The 21,281-nt window shown below is 44.5% G+C and overlaps 4 non-coding genes across 4 annotated transcripts; 2 read left to right on the top strand and 2 right to left on the bottom strand.

The window, feature by feature from the left end:
- trnan-guu (transfer RNA asparagine (anticodon GUU)) lies at positions 1–74 on the top strand. The gene has a single exon. It is a non-coding gene; the product is annotated as a tRNA-Asn (tRNA).
- A 14,131-nt stretch (positions 75–14,205) lies between these two features.
- On the bottom strand, positions 14,206–14,278 carry trnak-cuu (transfer RNA lysine (anticodon CUU)). The gene has a single exon. It is a non-coding gene; the product is annotated as a tRNA-Lys (tRNA).
- Positions 14,279–18,931: 4,653 nt separating this feature from the next.
- Positions 18,932–19,005, bottom strand: trnan-guu (transfer RNA asparagine (anticodon GUU)). Its single transcript has one exon. It is a non-coding gene; the product is annotated as a tRNA-Asn (tRNA).
- A 1,997-nt stretch (positions 19,006–21,002) lies between these two features.
- trnap-ugg (transfer RNA proline (anticodon UGG)) lies at positions 21,003–21,092 on the top strand. The gene is given in 2 exon segments: positions 21,003–21,038; positions 21,057–21,092. It is a non-coding gene; the product is annotated as a tRNA-Pro (tRNA).
- Positions 21,093–21,281: the final 189 nt, after the last annotated feature.

Below are 21,281 nucleotides of genomic sequence, written 5' to 3'. Positions count from 1 at the left end.
GTCTCTGTGGCGCAATCGGTTAGCGCGTTCGGCTGTTAACTGAAAGGTTGGTGGTTCAAGCCCACCCAGGGACGGTAGGGAAACTTTTACCGGAAGATTCGTGGTCTCGTATTTCCTGGTTTCAAATACATGTTTTGTCTGCAAAAAAATGCACGGTTTCGATGGCCAGCTGAGCACGGCCGATCTTCCACCATTGAACCTGAGATTGCCTTCACGGAAATCAGAATTCTTCTTGACAGACAAGGTCCAAAGATTGCAGGAGAGCCGCTTCACTCTGACATGGATGTTTCTGCAGTGAGTGACACCAGACTGTTTCCACAATAAATGTCAGTCCTTTTATTTTGGAAACGCAAAATTGTTTTCGCATTCTGAAGGGTTTCAGTTCATTTGTGAACTCCACCACTGACACTGCTGAAGGTTGTAGGCTCAGGGAATGGGACCTCCAGGAGTGGACTGTAAGAAAGCTGGGCTTCGGCATCCTATCAAATTTATACCGAGGAACCAGAGGAAACCTTACGAAGGAACCGTCTGGGGTTTTGCCTGTTAGTTTAGGTCTCAGGGTGAATGATTCCTGACTCCCCGAACTGTCTTACATTAAACTCAGGTCAGATCAGGATGAATTCAGTTTACAGGAGGATAGTGTCAAATATTACCCACAATCGAGGGAGACAAAAGCAGCCATTAGAGGAGCTCAGAGATCATTGGAAAAGAAGATGGTGCAGAATTGTGGGAATAAAAGCAAACGCCTTTTCAGCTGCGTCAGGAGTCAGAAGACCATTAAAGATAGTTTAGGTCCACTGAGAGACAGTTCAGGGCAGATTCCCAGGCTATGGCACAGCTGTTAAATGACTATTTCTCATCAGCCTACTCTCCTGTAGATGATGCTCAGATTCCAGCTGCGGGATGTGCTGTCAACAATAACATCATAAATATTAAAATAGAAAGGGATGTCATCTTGGATAAAATACGAAATTTCAAAATAGATTGTGCTCCAGGTCCAGATGATATTCACCCACGGGTGTTTGAAGAGATGCGACGGGTGCTCTGTGAGCCCCTTGCCTGTATCTTCAACAGCTCAATAGAGTCAAGGATTGTCGCCTGAGATTGTAAGGTAGCTCACGTAGTTCCCATTTTCATTAAAGGGGACACATCATAGCCAGGGAATGACAGGCCCATCAGTGTGACCTCGATCAGAGGGAATGTGCTTGAAGGGATCCTAAGAGATGCTGTTTATGATCACGGGGAAAGAGAAGGGGCCATTACAGATACTCAACGCGGCTTCTGGAACACAAGGTCGTGTCTTACAAACTTGCCTGAGTTTTTTGAAGAAGTTGCTGGGTTAGTGGATGAGGGTAATCCGCTTCACGTTGTCTATCTCAGGCTTGTCAAACTAATTTTCGATGAAGAGCCTGATCCGATATCATGGCACTTGGCCTGGGCCACATTCAGCAAAAGTTATTAAACTAGAAATAGATGAAGATGAACCATATTGGTACTTACTTACGTTTAGATTTTATTTACTGCTACTGCTGCTCCCGCTACCTGGCACCTCTTAGCTTGAACCATTGCATCAATATTTGGAGTAAATGACTGGGCTGTGTGATGTCTTGGATAAAAACATGAGGCCACTTGTCATTACAGAACTTTGGAAGTGATTTCCACAGTTTCACATTCCCTGTGTAAAGAAGTTTCTCTTGATCACTGCACTAAAGCAGAAAGACGGGGTTAAGGTTCGCTACTGAGACTGCTAAAAGGTGTAAAGTGCTGTTCCACAATGATCGGTGCTGGGACCACTGTTCACAATTTATATAAACGATTTAGACTCGGGAATCGGATGTACAATTTCAAAATTTACGGATGACACCAGTTTGGGGCGGGGTATAGCTGATACTGATGAAGACTACAAGAATATACAAGAAGACATTAATAAACTTTCAGAATGGGGGTGTAATTGGCAAATTAATTTTAATAAAGATGAGGATGAAGTGGAGCATTTTGGTCGCAAGAACAAGGAGGCCTCATAATGCTTGGACAATAAGAGTCTAAATGGGGTAGAGGAGTAGAGGGATCTGGGGACACAGATACACAAATCACTAAAATTAGTGATGCAGGTTAAAAAGGCCATAAAAAAGCAAACCAAGCTCTAGGGTTCATTTCTAGAGGGATAGAATTGGAAAGCTATGTTAAATTTGTATAGAATCTTGATTGGTCTACACTTGGAGTACTGTGAACAATTCTGGTCTCCATATTAGAAAAATGATATAGAGATACTGGAGAAGGTGCAAAAAGGATGTCACCATATAAGTGGTCGCTGGATTTGGTGTCTCTGTGCAACTGATCCCTGTATTTGGTGTCCCAATGTAAGTGGACCCTGGATTTGGTGTCTCTGTGTAAGTGGTCCCAATATTTGGTATCCCTGTGCACGTGTCCTTGGAATTGGTGTCTCCGTGTCAGTGATTCCTGGATTTGGTGCCCCAGTGTAAGTGGTCCCTGGATTTGGTGTCCCAGTGTAAGTGGTCCCTGGATTTGGTGTCCCAGTGTAAGTGGTCCCTGGATTTGGTGTCCCAGTGTAAGTTGTTCCCGGATTTGGTGTCCCGTATAAGTTGCCCTCTCTTTGGTGTCACAGTGTTCGCGATCCCTTGTGTATTGAGGCATCGCTCGTGGAAGTTTTCTCCACTTTCCACTTTTGCAAAAATTGTTGCCAGCTTATTAAAGCCGTTAACTGGCTCTCGGGTAGGCACAGAAAAAAATAGACCTCGTCAGTTTCCCGGAGAATGACAGGTCTGAATTCGAGTTAGAGAACATTTAGCAATTAAACCAGACTGGGCGGGTCGGGTCTGAGTTGCGACTTACTAACGGAAAAGTAGCGGCCAGTTTACTTCGCACCATGGGGAATTGCTGAGCACTCGGGTATCTGTATAATTTATTCATTTATTATGTTTGTTGCCTCCCTGTCACCAACCTCGATGGGATGACAATAATTAATTTTCTTTCATCAATTCCGGCTTTCAATGGCGGGGCATATCCCCACAATCCCCCGCGCCTCAGAATGTGCCCTTTCAATGACTACAGGAGATCAATGCGCAGTGGCAGGACCGGGCCACGCTCTGAGCAGTGCGAGTGGTGGCGAAGGACTGAGGAGGAACAGGCGAGTCGGAGGCCGGTAGAAGACGGGGGAGTAATTGAACCTGTGGGTAGGTGGAGAAGCTTCACAAGCACCTGATGGCGTCTTGAGGCCACAAATACGAGTCCACAGGCCCAGTGTTTGCACCTCAGTGACAGGCCCGACCAGCAGCCGTCGGAAAATCAGTGTGACTGGCCGCTGTCTTGCCAGCGGAAGTCATGGTAGAATCTTGGATTTGGTGTCTCAGTGCAAGTGTTTCCTGGATTTGGTGTCCCAGTGTAAGTTTCCCTCGATTTGGTGTCACAGTGTACGTGGTCCCTTGTGCATTGAGGCATCGCTCGTGGAATGCGCGTCCACCTTGGCACAGGTACAATGAGTGGGCGGGGCTTCAGGGTCCCAGTGACCGGGAACAATGAGTGGGCGGGGTTTCCGGGTCCCAGTGACCAGGAGAAAAAATTATTGCCTCATTTATTTTGTTCTCACTCTGCCCACAATGGGTGTAGAACTGAATCCAATCAGAGGAGAGGGAGGGAGAAAACTGGGAGTGGAGGGAGGAAATATTGGAGATGGTGGGATGGGTTTGGATTTCAGCACAGGGAGGAGGGATAGTGTGTGGGACGGGGGATTTCAGGCTTTGACGGAAAAGAGAGGATAGAAAGTTCCATAGAAACTAGAATCATCTGTTCCAAATTTCGATCCTGTGTTTGGAGTGATGACTTTTGTAAACTCTTACAGGGTATCAGAAGGGGAGGATTTGCAGACGGGAAATTCAAACGAAAGATCACGTCAAGATCTGACAGAGTCACTCGATTCACCAGGAATATCATCGGTCTTTGAATGTGGAAGGAGAAATGTTTGTATTTTCTGTCTGTGGGAGAAGATTTCAAACATCAGTGTGAGTGGAAAAGCACAGAGACACACACACCCGAGTGAGAGTGTTCCAGTGCACTGACTGTGAAAAGAGCTTTAACCAGTTACACAGCCTGAAAAATCACCGCACCATTCACAGCGGGGAGAAACCGTACACGTGTTCTGTGTGTGGACGAGGCTTCAACTGATCGTCCAACCTGGAGAGACACAAGGACACCCGCACCACGGAGAAACCGTGGAAATGTGGGGTCGGTGGGAAGGGACTCAATTACCCATCAGAGCTGGAAACTCATCGACGCAGTCACACTGGGGAGAGGCCGTTCACCTGCTCCAAACAAAACAGGACAAGCACAGTTTCCGATCTGGGGTGCGTTTCCTGATCTCACCGGAGTGGTACTGAGCCCCACAGAGCAGGAATCGCCCAGGTTCAGTCCCAGGCCTGTGCTGAATTTTCTATTGTCAGGCTCGTGGTTTCGAGACGTGGTTTGTGTTATAATTTTTAGGCTGATTTCACAGGCGGTCCCCAGTTCAAAATTCCCACGGCAAAGAGTTCAAGGAGTTTTTGATATAAATTAGATTCAAGGGCAGTATCAGAAATGTCCTCCTTGATTTTGGACCTTGATCTCTCTCCAACCGCTCGCTGCTACAGATTGAAAGTTATTTCAATTCACCTGCAGCTCGGGATCATTGCGGATCAGAGTGTCTTCGGGCCCATCTCTCCCTTCAGAGCCCATCAATGCCGGGAAAAGAATGGAAATTTTACAGACATTACGTGTTCTGTAACTTCTCATGAAAACTAAAGTGTTTTTCACTCCGTGTCCAACACTGTGAGGTCTCCCCTGGTGTGTCCACTTTCTTTGTTCAAAACACTTCGGTGTATTTCGTTCCGTGTCCATAACTGTGAAGTCTCCCCTGGTGTATTAGCATTTTGTATTTATAAAGAGTGTAAATTATTAGCCGGGTGTTAGTGTGTTGGGGGTTTGAGGGTGAGCTCTGATTCACGCTCCCTGATGGATTGAATGGAGGAAAGAATGAATGAGAGAGAGGCGCGATGTGGGAGACGGGATGATGGAAGAATGTGTCCACGAACCGAGTTAAATATGGCCCAAACACAAGATAATACAAAATGCTAATACATATCATCAGCAGAACATTAACAAAACCTGAGCTCCGAGATCTGGTCAGGTCCCATTCCCCCGAAGTAAGGAATGAGCGGGAGAGGCAATTCTACCCGGTTTATGTTTTTTTTTAAAAGCAACGCCACACTGTCCATCTTGGGATGGAGCCGAAATAGCTCAGCTGAGAATGCGAAAATTTGAAAGTCCCTGGTTCAATTCCGAATTTCAGCAAAATTTGTTTTTTTGGATCTCGTTCTTTTGGTCGAATCTCGCTTTAATTTACACTGAAATTTTAACCGGCGCTGGAGGCCTGGGGACGGAGTCGAGAGGCATCAAGATTGAGAAATATTGATAGCATCTTTATTTAGCTTTATTTCTTTCTGCATTTTTCACTGTTTTTTGCCTGTCTCAGTGCCGGGCGAACATCTGATTTGAAACATTTGATTTCTAAACTGATGCCTTTTCCTCATCTCGGGGCGGCCAGATACGCTTTGTCTGTTTGTTACTGCTTGTGACCATTAAAGAGAAAAAGCCCCGAGTTAAAGGTTTAAACCGGCAGAGAGATAACACAGCGGGAATAAAACTCGTTGCCTCACATTGTTAGATACTGAATGACACAGGTTGTAATGTGTGTCAGTAAACATACCCGGATACTGAGTGACACAGATTGTAATGTGTGTCAGTAAACATACCCTGATACTGAGTGACAGAGGTTGCAACGTGTGTCAGTAAACACACCCGGATACCGAGTGACACAGGTTGTAATGTGTGTCAGTAAACATACCCGGATACTGAGTGACACAGGTTGTAATGTGTGTCAGTAAACATACCCGGATACTGAGTGACACAGGTTGTAATGTGTGTCAGTAAACATACCCGGATACTAAGTGACACAGATTGCAATGTGTGTCAGTAAATATACTCGGATACTGAGTGACACAGATTGCAATGTGTGTCAGTAAACATACCCGGATATTGAGTGACACGGATTGCAATGTGTGTCAGTAAACATACCCGGATACTGAGTGACACAGATTGTAATGTGTGTCAGTAAACATACCCGGATACTGAGTGACACAGATTGTAATGTTTGTCAGTAAACATACCCGGATACTGAGTGACACAGGCTGTAATGTGTGTCAGTAAACATACCAGGATACTGAGTGACACAGATTGTAATGTGTGTCAGTAAACATACCCGGATACTGAGTGACACAGATTGTAATGTGTGTCAGTAAACATACCCGGATACTGAGTGACACAGATTGTAATGTTTGTCAGTAAGCATACCCGGAAAAATGGTTCCGGAAATGGAAAGAAATAGAGAGATAGGATAGAGAGAAAAGAGACAGATGGAAATAGATCGAGAAACGGAAAGGTGCGTGAGAAAAGAAGGATAAATGAAAAATTAAAAGAAAGATGTGTTCCTCCGCCCCAGGGGCAAAGATATATCAAACATTGTAAAGAATGTTATTCCATAAACTATTCCTTCCAACTGATTGCTTGAATTTGCTTTTTTTTAAAATCTGAATTTTCAAAGTTCCAAGAAGAACGTGATAGATAACTGATGGTACGTACGGGGAACGAACCTGCGATTGTATGATGCTATTAGCACCACGCTCGAACCAACTGAGCTAACCAGCCATTCACCAATTTCACGCCCATTCGCCATTTTGTCGGCCATCGGCTTGGGGCGCTCGTTGAGTGGTCTGTGTTTTACTTCTCACACTGCGTAATACGGTTATTGCACGAATATAGAACAAACCACATCCCTTAAACATTGTTACTTGGTTCCCTTAAACATTGCACTCATATATACACACACAGTTCATATATAAACATCGCACTCATATATACACACCCACAGTTCATATATAAACATCGCACTCATATATACACACCCACAGTTCATATATAAACATCGCACTCATATATACACACCCACAGTTCATATATAAACATCGCACTCATATATACACACCCACAGTTCATATATAAACATCGCACTCATATATACACACAAACAGTTTATATAAACATCGCACTCATATAAACATAACCACAATTCATGTATAAAAATCGCACTCATATCTACACTCCCACAGTTTATAAAAGAACAGCGCTCTCCGAAGACACACGTATTTAATATCGACCCAAAGTCCTGTTTATAGTTCTCACCAAAGTCTGAACACGGAAAGCTTAACTGTTTTCCAGATACTGTCCGTCCTGCTTTGCATTTTCAGCATCGGATTTCCTGCAGATCGGCAAAGGGATCGCAATATCGGTCCTTGTGGTGAATGCTGCTTCTAACGGACGTCTCGGTGTCCAGGAGTTGGCGGGGATTGGAAAGCTCTTGTGTCTCACGACGTGTCTGAAAGGTCCGTATACACATGAAGGTCCACACCTCGTGCTGCAATGTTAGCGTGCCTGACATCAACTTAAAAGGCGGCGTGCTCGAAACACGTTGTGGTCACAGTTTCTGTCTGCACATCACTGATCCTAAATCATTGAAGATGGAATGTTTTCTTTGCTGCTTCACCTTAAATAAAATCTCATAACGAAGTTTGATTCTTCCCTCCCTGTCAGAGGGAAAATTGCATATATCCGAGCCAGGTCGGAGTCGAACCTACAGTCTTCTGATCCGTACTCAGACGCGTTATCCATTGCGCCACTGGCCCATGTGATAATTTGTGTGTTTTATTTCATTTTTCATTCAGAATCAACCCGCAGATTGACAGAGAGAGATCAACACAGCGAGAGATACAGACAGTATCGCTGAACACAGCGAAATAGACAATAGATATAGAAATGTACCAAACGGCCTCAAACTCCAACAGACAGTAGCGAGTATCAGACAGGTATCAGTGAGAGGAGGTGGTGAAGTTGCAGCTTGAATTGACTCCGTGGCTTAGCTGCTCAAAGTGCCCGTTTGGTCGGGGCCTTTATTGTCTTAAGCCTTCGATGTGATATTTACCCAATTTGTGAATTGAACAACAAACTAACACAGGGCGGTGTTTGTCTTGGTTCCGGAGCCAACAAGGAAAGGATTCCAGAACTGCAGTGCGGAAGTGATCCTTCACTGCACAGACGGACCGATCATACAATGTGTCCGAAACACGTTTCAAGGATATTGCTCCAGAGGGCTGATTTTACAAACTTCTGTACTGACAACCAGCAACCGAATCTCTATTAAAAGTTGCGAAACGAAATTCTTTTCATCGCAGTTTTCGGTGTTCAGCTTTTGTAAAATTGGTAGAAACTCATTTTGAACACATCTTGGTATCAATGAGAATGTCAGGCACAGGATAATTTGGATGGAACCGTCTCTTACAATAAGTACAAAGTTTAATAGATCACAAAGTGAAAAAGCCAATCCAATCTCTTAGTCTCTCTCCGTCACTTTCTCGGTGAGTGAACGTAAACCAACAGAAGAAGCTAAAACAGTTTTGTTTGTTTCTTTTTCCCTCGGGCGAATACAGTTGAAGAGAATGATTTCTATTTCCTGCTGGAAAAATAACTGGAATGAGCAGTGTATCTGGTTCCCATGGAAATATCCACGTTTATATCTCACATTTACACTGAAACCTTCCTTCCTCACTAATTATCGGAAACTTTTGGTCAGATTCAATCACACTTCAGAAGTCCAGAAGCGCAAAGGAAGGTGGACACCTCATGGTGACGTCACCTACAGGCGAGGGAGGTTTGCAGTTTCACCTGGAGCTGTAAATTTATAAACTCCTTCCAATGTACAAACTCCCCTCAACAACAGCAATTCAATTCTAACTGATCTGAGACTTTGGCCATTTATGGTGATTATACTTTGTGGAGTTAAAGCAGCAGTAAAATCCGTTGTGTGTTATATACATAGCCGTTTATTCAATATAAACCATTGTCACCCGACCTACAATGAGCAATGCCACACGGGGTATGTTAGGTTACCACCAGTTCTGCCTCCAGCAGTTGTTCTCTCGGTCACACATCCGGCACCACCTCTCGGTCTCACACTTCAGAGTCACGCCTGTATATAAACACATTCCTGCTTCAGACTTTTACCTGAAGGTTAACAAATCACAATTCAAAAGGGAGGGAACAAACAACTCAAATATTTAAGAACGTTAACAGATAGAAAATTCACCAAAAATGCCTGAGAACAAAATGAAGCAAATGGATCAAGATGAACAATTAGCAAAATGTCACAATTAAAGAAAGGAGAAGGGGAACCGATCAAATCGCTCCAAATAGTTTTTGAAAAATCGTTTCGCTTTTCATCTTAGTTTCTCCTTTCAGTTGGGGACGAGCATCTGGAAATATTTTTCGTTACATCATAAAGAGAATTAGAATACAAATTTCTGCAATTGTTTTACCACTCTATAGGTTTAGAGGGATGTTGTGAATATATGTTCCACATTGAAACGTAAGTGGATTAATAAAATAAAATGAGGAAATTTGTTTCAGAACATGATCGGTTGCTTTTCCATGTTGGATATCGCGATATACTTATTTACGCAACTGTTATTTGCGAAATGATTCTTCCCTCCCTGTGAGAGGGAAAATCGCATCAATCCGAACCAGGTAGGAGTCGAACTTACAGTCTTCTGATCCGTACTCAGACGCGTTATCCATTGCGCCACTGGCCCATATGATAACGTGCGTGTTTTATTTCATTTTTCATTCAGAATCAACCCGCAGATTTATTTTTATATCTGTGCAGGAAAGTAAATCCCCATTGGATCATTTCCAGGAACCGGTCAAGTGCTTAAATTAGTTTGTCAAACCCAAAACATCTGCTGGGATTAACTGATTGAAATTTTCACTGGAAATCGAGACCATCACAAAGCATTGGAACAAATATACCGGCTGAGGTTTCGGGATTGTTACTAATTTATCTAAATCACTGCGTCACCTATTTTCAGCAGCGTGAAGCTACAAATCTAATGATAAGTGTCTGGGTCAGAGAAGGAACAGATGAAAGTATCAAATGTAATTGCACTGATTCCACAAGCACTGCACACCACATCCCTTTAACATTGTTAACTGTTTCTACATAAAACTGGAGAGGGTGTAAATGGAAAGTAACAGAAAAAAAAGCTCATTAACGTATCAAATTTAATTTTAATATTGTTGCACAAAGACTGAACAGCCCTTTCCTAAAACATTGTCCCGGTCTAAAATCAGTCGGCAGGACCCGAAGCCAAAGTGAAAATGCAATGATTTGAATCTGGTTCAAACATGCAGATTTCTGAACGGGAATCACACTGTTGTTCTTGTACCAGGTCCACAGCAAACTGTTGAAAGTGGAGTTGGAGCCATTGGCGGGCGATTGGTCCGGACCGCCACTGCGGCTCTCGGAATATTCGAGGTCGAAGCAGCTGCAGTCAGACCGTCTCAACGACAGAACACGATCCTCGCTCCCGAGCAAAGAGCATACTTGAATCTGTGGCGCAATGGCTAGGGTGTTGCTATTTCTACGTAATGTATTAGCGAAGGTGTTCAAAAGTTGTGGTTTCGAGTTTCACCAAAGTTGGATTTTAGTTCAGGGTTCGGTGTTTCGGGCGATGGGAAGTAAAATTTTGCAGCAAAACCGCAACAGGATCATTAATGTCTGTCAAGGACGGGAAACTGCCCCCGACACTTCATCTTATACAAATGGCTCCAGTCACACCCGAATTCATGATTCTTAATTCACCCTGAGCAGGGTTGGTGAAACACTCTCAAGAAGGAGACTCAACATCTGCTCAGATGTAAAGTCAATCTGTTGGACTTCCGGCTCTGCCAGACTGCACGTTCCTTCAGACATGTTTGTAACTGGACACATGCATCCTGCTGCCGTGCGAGTATTGGTGCTGCAGGGATAGAATTCTTGCTTGTAGTAATTCTATTCCTGTAAAACTAGCTCCTGAAGTGTCGGATGGAAAGTGTCCTGGTCGAATTGCGCTCGAAGCAGATCTGGAAATTGCGCAATGGAAATCTTAGTGTCTATTCATCCGGGAATGTGCAAAATCTATCCCTTCTCAACGGCCAGCACCGTTCTCTCCCTCTTTCTTCCTGTTGTCCATGTGAGGATGGGTTTCATGAATTCCCTGTGTTTTCATCAAGCATTTAACTCCCCTGGAAGCTGGAGAAGTTGTTGAAGCAGGCGGGAAAGAAGATTCAGAAACAGGAGATGCCCGTGAAACGGGCCGAAACTTGTGCGTGCCAATTGCTTCAAATGATGCACGGCAGCTCTGCGTCGCCTCGCAGCTTTCCCAGGAGCTGCATCGATTTTGCCGGTGCGTGCGTGCAATTTGGAAATGGAAACAGAGACATCCGCTGCTTGTGGTAATATTTCACCTCATTTTTCCATTTCTCGCGCAGGCCCACCTGCATTCGGTACTGTCATGGCCTGAAGAAATATTTCATGTTCTCTCATAAAATGTCACTTTGAGCAGCTTACCTGGACTGTACTGAGCTCGGACACTGAAGACAGTCAAATACTGAAATCAGCACTTTAAACATTATTCCCTCACACATCCTGATGCATTAGGATCTATATACTTGAATTATTGTTTCATTCATTGGAACATAGGAACAGGAGTAGGTTATTCAGCACCTCGATCCTCGAGGCTAATATATCCTTCCTGAGGACCGGTGCTTAGAACTGAATGCAGTACTGCAGATGAAGTCTAACCAGAGCTCCGCACAGCTGTAAGATAAGTTTCACCCCTTTGCATTCCAGCCCACTTGAGATAAAGGAGGAGAGAGAGATCGCAACAGAGTGAGAGAGAGAGTAAAATGGAGAGAGTGACGGCACTCTGTATTGAACAAACTGTCGCTGTGCAGATTTCTCAAGAACTGATTTGAGCTCCCACTGAGCTTTCGAACCATTTGTTACATTTTGGCTGGAGTTCCTTAGCAGCATGTAGGTAATGTGATTGAGTGCGTTTTTAATGGGCTTGTGGCGCAATGGATAGCGCATTGGACTTTTAATGCAAATAGTTAAAAAGAATTTCAACCGTTGTAATTTCGAATTTCACCAGAGTTGAGTTATAGCGGTGGGATGTGAAATTTTCAAGCAAGTGGCAACAGGGTCAACAATATCTTCACAGGTAAACTGCCCCCGACACTCCCTCTTATACCAGTCGCTCCAGTCCGACGCAAATTCAAGATGCCAGACTGGCTGATTCAAATTCATAGCTTGTCGCTCCAAAGCCGCAGCCTCCCTGCTGGAGACAAGTAATACTAAAGTGCTGCTTTGAACCTCTCGTGTGATATTGGAACACTGTAGGGAGGAGAAACCACGTGGCAACACTAAGAAGTAGAACCATTTTGAAACACACCAATTGTACATTCAACCCTGTTCGAAATGTGCACAAGCAATAGAATTGATTGCTTGAAGTGAGTCTTGAACTAACAAACTCGGTATTTCGCGATCCTGCACTGTCATATAAACACCGCGCACTGACTAATTACACCAATACAGCCCAGTCACTTTGAGCATCTGTCACACTCTGGTGGAAAGAATCTTAAGGTGAGAGGCTTTTACCTCTGGAAACGGCTCCTGTCCTCTTGACGATTCTAATGTCTGCGCTAAAAACAGAAAATGCTGGAAACTGTCAGTAAGTCAGGGAGCAACTGTGGAGAAAAAAATAAAGTTAACGTTTCAGGCCGATGACCCTTCTTCAGAACTTGATATGAAACTTGTCATCAAGCCCCGCGCTGAGAATTTTTGGAGCAGGGACAGGAGAAGACCATTCAGCCCCTCGAATCTGCTGCACCATTTAATTAGATCCGGGGTGATCTGTCTATCAACTCTATTCACCCGACTTTGGCACATATCCCTTGATGCTCAGTCTTGAAACTTTGAATTGACGCAGCATCGAAAGCCTTCTGTTGGAGAGAGTTCCAGATTTCTATTACACATCCTGTGATAAAGTGCTTCCTGATGTATATCCTGAATGGTCCAGCTCTACTTTTGAGAATAAGCCCCGTCATCCTGGATTCTCCCAAAAGAGAGAGCCGCCGAAACCCAAGAGTGATTCATGGACCTGTGAATCTTCAATCTAACGCTCTCCTAACTGAGCGATTTTGTATTCGGTACAGGCAGCGTTTTCTTTTTCTTTGATGAACCCACAAAAGGGCAGATGGCAACTCCCTCTCGGTGAATGCGGCTCCTCGGAGGAATGGGATCAAACAAACTCCGGATCTCATACATAACACAGGCAGGTAGATCCACCTGTGAAATTAAATTGCATTTGGGTATCAGTGAGGGTAATGGGTTCTGAGAATGTATCAGGGAGTCTGATGGCTTCTTAGTGACGATCCGGTGGGGCAAGGGGATCTCAGAGAAGAGAAGGGACTGTCAGAGGGTATCAGAGAGAGTAAGGAGATCCCAGAGAGGGGAAGGGACTGTCAGAGGGTGTCACAGAAAGTAAGGAGATCTCAGAGAGGGGAAGGGACTGTCAAAGGGTATCAGAGAGAGTAAGGAGATCCCAGAGAGGGGAAGGGACTGTCAGAGGGTATCAGAGAAAGTAAGGAGATCTCAGAGAGAGGAAGGGACTGTCAGAGGGTATCAGAGAGTGTAAGGGGATCTCAGAGAGGGGAAGGGACTGTCAGAGTGTATTTGACAGTGTAAGGGGGCTGAGGGCGTATAAGTGGGTAAGGGGCACTCAGTGGGTACCAGGGAGTGTAAAGGGCGCTGACAACGTTGAAAGAGTATAATGCTCTCTCTGTGGGTATCGAAGACGGTAAGAGACAGAGCGTGTCGGAGAATATAAGGAGCTCAGGGCGAATCCAAGAGAGTAAGGTGGATTCAGGAGGAATCAGGGAGGCGAATGGATCCAGAGTTGTCATCTTCGAAATATTACATTTTCTCACCATCAACATATTTAATAACAGCAAAAAAAAATGTATTCGATTGAACTGATCATCTGCCGTGTCCCGTGTGCAAAGAATGAGAAGGTAGAATGGGGAGGGAGTGGATATTTGGTAACGCTCACGGTTTCCTTTCACACGGCACGGTGTTGAGTCTGTTTGGAGAACTGGACTTTATCAACTGGAGATAAGAGGTTGCACTTTGAAACTTTTGTCACCCAGTATGAAAAATGGGACACAAACCGCCCAACGTGGGGTTCGAACCCACAACCCTGAGATTAAGAGTCTCATGCTCTACCGACTGAGCGAGCCGGGCCGGTTGCAAAAAGTTTTCCCTTTCTCTTATTGCAGAGCTGCAGCTGTTGGCTTTGCTGCAGGGGTTCAGTTCGTCCGAGAATCTCAGGGTGGCTCTTTCTGGACACCCGATTTTCATTCTGGACTCAATCTGATGCCTTTTACCTGTCATCAAGTCCCGCGCCGAGCAGTATAGGAACATCGGAACAAGAGAAGACCATTCAGGCCCTCGAACCTGCTGCCCCATTCAATTCGATCATGAGGTGATCTGTCATGCAGCTCCATTTATTTTAGGGTACGGTTGCAGAGTGGTTGTGTAACAAAAGCCTGGTCAAATAATCTCAGAGTCATGAGTTCAAATCCTGCTAACGGCAACTGGGGAATTTAAGTGGAATTAAATAAAAAAATCTGGAATTAAAAAAAACTAGCATCAATAATGGTGGCCATGAGACGACATGCGCTGACTGAGGCTGCATTCGCTGCTTTTCGCCGGCAGCGGGTGATTGGAGAGAGCGGGGCCGGACAACATTGCTGCTGTCACGGCCTCACTCACTCGCGGAGCTGGGGAACAGCAAAAAACTGATGGGTTTTTTGCTGTATCAAAAATGCGGCTCAGAACTGCTTTTGTTAATGGAGGCAGCGCTGCAGGATCCTTTAACGATCTCTCACAAATAAACTGAAATCTGCCGGAATGTCAATATCATTTTACTTTAACAGTGAGTCCTCACTTGGAACCTTGTCTCTTAAATAGTATTCTGACTACCTTGAAGCCATTCTCAGTTTCTTGGATATTGTTCAGGTGCCTGTTATCCGACCGCAAGTGGAATATCAGCCGCGCTCAGCTGGCAATGTTTACGGTATATTTTCTTGCAAACAAGACACACATCAGAAACCTGGAAATGCGACACAAAGAATGTTAAGGTAAAAGTACCCTGCTGTCCTTGAATGGGCTCGAACGACCAACTTTTTAGTTAACAACCGAACGCGCGAACCAATTGCGCCAGAGTCACGACATTTAGCTTCATGAACAACGAATTCACCGAGCTAACGTATCAGCTTACAGCGATCAATGTAACAGCTGCCTTACTATCAGTTTAATTTTCCAAAATAAAGGGTGTGCAGCTTGCACGAGTGAAAGTCTGTGCTGTATTATTTCTGAACATCAAACTCCCCTTGCCCCTACATGCCTGAATGTTGGAAGATTCGATCCCCCAGTGGTAGAGAGGATTGATTTTTCGAGCTGTGATTCACCATTCTCTATTTTAGTAATATTCAGGTTTGCTGAAAATGAGATGAGATGAAATGAGCAGGTCGAACGAGGAGGTCTGCGACAGTACATGGTGTCTACTAATTTATCTTTTGTTCTTACACTGAAGCTTACGGCAGGTTTTTACTCTTGAAACAGTAACTATGATACCAAGAAAAAATGTTGCCAAGAAATACTCGATTTCAGCGCGGTGACACAGGGCCAGAGCAAAGATCAGTTAATGCGATTGCCAAGTGGCGAGAAGGTGGATTTGGAACTCCTGTGCGGCTGCGCAGCGCATTGTCCAGATCTGCTGGGAGCGATATTCCCTTCAATTCACCACTTACAGGGACAGTTTGATTCTAAGTTTCTTTTCTTTGGTGCTTGGTGAGATTTCAAAAATGAAAGGTATCAGAGAGTGTAAAGGGATCCGAGAGAGGGGAAGGGACTGTCAGAGAGTATCAGAGAGAGTAAGGGGATCTCAGAGTGCGGAAGGGAATATCAGAGGGTATCAGAGAGAGTAAGGGGATCTCAGAGTGCGGAAGGGAATATCAGAGGGTATCAGAGAGAGTAAGGGGATCTCAGAGAGCGGAAGGGAATATCAGAGTGTATCAGAGAGAGTAAGGGGGCTCAGGGCATATCATTGGGTAAGGGACACTCAGGGGGTATCAGAGAGTGTAAAGGGCGCTGACAAGGTTGAAAGAGGATAATGGACTCTTTGAGGTTATCGGAGAAGATAAGAGACAGAGCGTGTCAGAGAAGATAAGGAGCTCACGGAGAATAAAAGAGGATAATGGGGGTTCAGGAGGTATCAGAGAGGCGAATGGATCCAGAGTTATCATCTTCTAAACATTGCATTTTCCAACCATCAACCTATTTAATAACAGCAAAAAGTGAAGCCGATGGAACCGATAATCTGCCATGTCCCATGTGGACGGAATGAGAAAGTAGAATCGGGAGGGACCGGATATTTGGCCACGCTCACGCTTCCCTTTCACATAGCTCAGTGTTGTGTCCGTTGAGATAACTGGATTTTATTAACTGGAGATAAGAGGTTGCACTTCGAACTTTTTGTCACCCAGTGAGAAAATGGAAAACAAATCGCTTAAAGTGTGGTTTGAACCCACGATCAAGAGTCTGATGTTCGACCGACTGAGCTAACCACGCTCGTCAGAGCGCTACTTATCATTTCTATCATTGAAGAGAGGCAGCTGTTGGCTTTGCTGCAGGGGTTCGGTTCGTCGGACAATCCAAGGGCAGCTCCTTCTGAACACCCGATTTTCATTCTGGAGTCAGTCTGATGCCTTTTACCTGCCATGCAGACCTGCGCCGAGCAGGACAGGAACAGCGGGGCAAGAGAAGACCATTCAGACCCTCCAACCTGCTATCCCATTCAATTGGATCATGAGGTGGTCTGTAACTCAACTCTATTTCCCCGCCTTGGACACATATCCCTTGGGACCCGAACCGAAAAAAAGATCTATCAATATCAGTAATGAAAATTTGAATTGAGACAGAATCCACATCCTTTTGGAGGGATTTCCAGCTTTCGGCCGTATTTTTTTTGCTAAAATGATTCCTGATTTCTTGCCTCATTAATCGAGCTCCAATTTCAAGATTAAGCCCCTCATTATGGATTCCGCCAAAAGAGAGAGAGTATAAAAAGGCCGCCTTAAGCGGAGATTGAACAAAGGATCTCTGGATTTTAATTCTAATGCTACCCCATCTGAGCTATTTCTGTTTTCTGTACATGCAATGTTTTATTTTTCTATGAAAATCACATGAACGTAGATTAATAACAGCAAAAAGTGAAGCCGATGGAACCGATAATCTGCCATGTCCCATGTGGACGGAATGAGAAAGTAGAATCGGGAGGGACCGGATATTTGGCCACGCTCACGCTTCCCTTTCACGGTTTGTTCGCTCCCATTCCTCCGAAGTACTCTCGGTTAACAGAGTACTTCGGAGGAATGGGAGCGAACAAACCGTGGATCTGATCCTTAACAAAGACTGGTAGATCCACATGTGGAATTAAATCGCACTTGGGGAGCAGAGAGGTTAATGGCTCCTGAGAATGATTCAGGGAGTCTAAGGGTTTCTTCGTGTCGATCCGGTGGGGCAACCGGATCCCCGAGGCTGTAAGGGAATCAAAGGGCTTCTCAGGGGTTATAAAGGGGTATGAGGCTATGAGGTATCAAAGAGTTAACGGCACTCTCAGAAGTTATCAGAGAGGGCAAGGGACTGCCAGGTGTTATCAGGGAGAGTCAGGGTGTGTCAGTGGGTAAGGGGCACTCCGAGCGTATCAGAGAATGTAAAGGGCACGGAGGAGGTATCAAGATAACAGAGAGGGAGAGAAAAGGCTCCTGTAACCCGGGATTGAACCCTTTAGATCTTCAGTCTGACTGAGCTTTTTCGGTGCTCTGGATATCCCGGCAATTCACGTGAGGGTCTGTTAAATTTGCAATAAAACTCTTCCACAATCGCATCCTCTAAACCTCCACCCAGGACTTTCAATGGTGCAAGTTTGATGAACTTCTGCTACTTTGTAATTTGTTCTCAGCAGCAACTGTGCACATCCTTTATTTGGTCCATGACATGGCATCGAGAAGAAAATGTCGATTGCAGCTTGAGTGAAGCGGGGGACGCTTTGCACTCGTGAATTATCATACGCGAAAGAGACGGTTTGAGGGAGGTGACACCAGGCCAGAATATGTGGAACTTCTGTGCGGTCGCTCTGCGACTTTCACAGATCTGCTTGGAGCGATATTCTCTTGAATTCATCACCTACAGGGACAATTTGATTCTCAGTTCCGGTTTTCTCCTGCTCCGCTTCTGAGATAAAAGAAAACGAATCGATGATATCAACCTGAACCTCGTCACGGACACGCGACAGACTCAAAGCTCAGCACAACTCCAATCTGTTTCAGTGGGAAATTGTTTCCCAGGGTTGGACAGTAATGCGCTGTCTGAGACTGCATTCGCTGCTTTCCGCCGGCAGCGGGTGATTGGAGAGAGCGGAGCCGGACAATGTTGTTGCTGTCACGGCCTCACTCACTCGGGGAGCTGGGGAATAGCGAAAAACTGATGGATTTGTTGCTGCGGCAAAAATGCGGCTAAGAGCTACTTTTGTGAACTGAGGGAGCGCTTCAGGATCCTTCAACGATTTCTCACAAATAAACTGAAACCTGTCGGAAGGTGAATAACATTTCACTTCAATCGTGAGCCCTCCTTTTTCAACCTTGTCCGTCAAGAAGTATTCCGATTTCCTTCAAGCCATTCTCGGTTTTTTGGACATTGTTCAGACACCTGTCATCCGACCGCAGATCAAATGGCGGAAGATCAGCCGGCAACGTTTACGGTATATTTTCATGCCAACAGAACACACATCCGAAACGCGAAACAACGAATGTGAAGGGAAAAGCTCCTCATCGTCCTCGGGTGGGCTCGAACCACCAACCTTTCAGTTAACAGCCAAACGCGCTAAACAATTGCGCCACAGAGACACGACGGTTGGCTGGTTGAACAGCTAATTCACCGAGCTAACGTTTCAGATTGCAGCGATCAATGGAACAGCTGTCTCGACATCAATTAGATACTCGAAAATAATTTTAATTGGGTGCCCAATGTACTCTTGCAAAATTCAAATACACAAGAAAGAATCTCTCCCAATCTGCAACTAAAATTCTGCTACATTGCAGAACCACCCATTTATACTCGACTTTATTGACATGTATCTCTCGATCTCTCCCTGTCTCTTGTCTCCAATTTGTCCCCTGATGGACTTCTCAGGCTTCCTGGAACGGTAAAGTCTGATCTAACCTGCAACACCAGCAGGGAAAGGAAAAGGAAAAAAAGACAGAAACGTTAGGAAAAGTAAAGGTGCAACCCAGCTGATAAATTCGTAGCTAATGTCTACACATTTATATCTCTTCGTCCTCACAGTGAAAGAAAACAGCAATGTAAGTAAAATATACTTATGGTAGCTTGTTTACTGTGATGATGCCAAGACTGATGCCAACGTCGCTTCAAATTAATTAAATCTGAAAAGTAACATTTGAAAAAACAAGTCGTACATTGGAAACGAATTTAGTAAAGAGAGGCTAATATTAGTGATTGGAAATAGTGAGTGCACAACTTGATATTGCTGTCTGCAGGAATAGAAAACGAGATTGGGTGGACAGAAGCGGTTGGAAAGGATCGCCGATCGGCTGAAGACTATGGTGAAATTTTAGACCGGCTGCAGGGCTTTCTAGAAAGCGGCTCGTTGGTCTCGGGGGTATGATTCTCGCTTTGGGCGTTTTTCTAATGGAATGTGCGAGAGATCCCGGACGAGCCCTGTTATCGGACTGCTTTTTAGTGAAAAGTCACCAATTGGATTCTGACATCTTTGCAGTTGTTCGAATTGAATTATATTTGAGCTCCAGAGGACAAAGTGCAGAAGTTTCCAAGGCGCAACACACACGGAGGAAATAAAATGTCTCAAGATGATGTGGAGATTGAAGCTGAATGTGAATTTACCTCAATTTAGGCGGTCTCATTGATATTAGATGACGGGATCGAGAACCACATATTCAAGTTTGCCGATGACACGAAGATAGACAGAATTATAAGCAATGTAGATGGAAGAATGAGATTACAGAGAGATATTACTAGATTAAGTACTGCCATGTGCCGTTGCGATCGCCGAGTGGTTGAAGCGTTCAATTCAAGATCAAATGGAGTTTTCCTTCGCAGGTTTGATTTCTGCTCGCTGAATTATTGTTTAAAGATCCGTTCAATGCTCAAATAAATGAACTGGATCTAACTCACTTCATTTATCTCTCTCAGAGCATGAGAGATACTCGAGCGTGGCCGGCGCTTTTAATTGGGTGCCCAATGTACTCTTGCAAAATTCAAATACACAAGAAAGAATCTTGCCCAATCTGCAACTAAAATTCTGCTACTTTGCAGAACTAAGCGACTTTATTTACATGAATCTCTCTATCTCTCCTTGTCTCTTGTCTCTGTGTTGTCCCCTGATGGACTTCTCAGGCTTCCTGGAACGGTAAAGGCTGATCGAACCTGCAACACCAGCAGGGAAAGGTAAAGGAAAAAAAGACTGAGACGGTCGGAAAAGTAAAGTTGCAACCCAGCTGATGAATTCGTAGCTAATGTTTCCACATTTTTGTCTCTTCGCCCTCACAGTGAAAGAAAACAGCAATGTGAGTAAAATTTACTTATGGTAGCTTGTACACTCTGACGATGCCGAGACAGATGCCAATGTAGCTTCAGATTAACTAATTCTGAAAAGTATTATTTGAAAAAACAAGTCGTACATTGTAAACGAATTTAGTAAAGAGAGGCTAATATTGGTGACTGGAAATAGATCGTGTACAACTTGATATTGCTGTATTTTGGAATAGAAAACGAGATTGGGTGGACAGAAGCGGTTGGAAAGGATAGCCGATCGGCTGAAGACTATGGTGAAATTTTAGACCGGCTGCAGGGCTTTCTAGCAAGCGGCTCGTTGGTCTAGGGGTATGATTCTCGCTTTGGGCGTTTTTCTAATGGAATATGCGAGAGGTCCCGGGTTCAAATCCCGGACGAGCCCTGTTATCTCACTGCTTTTTAGTGAAAAGTCACCAATTGGATTCTGACATATTTGCAGTTGTTCGAATTGAATTATATTTGAGCTCCAGAGGACAAAGTGCAGAAGTTTCCAAGGCGCAACACACACGGAGTAAATAAAATGTCTCAAGATGATGTGGAGATTGAAGCTGAATGTGAATTTACCCCAATT

The sequence above is a fragment of the Heptranchias perlo genome, chromosome 20 (assembly GCF_035084215.1).
Source record: "Heptranchias perlo isolate sHepPer1 chromosome 20, sHepPer1.hap1, whole genome shotgun sequence".
Classification (NCBI taxonomy): Eukaryota; Metazoa; Chordata; class Chondrichthyes; order Hexanchiformes; family Hexanchidae; genus Heptranchias; species Heptranchias perlo.
This window is presented reverse-complemented; position numbering and strand designations above follow the sequence as displayed.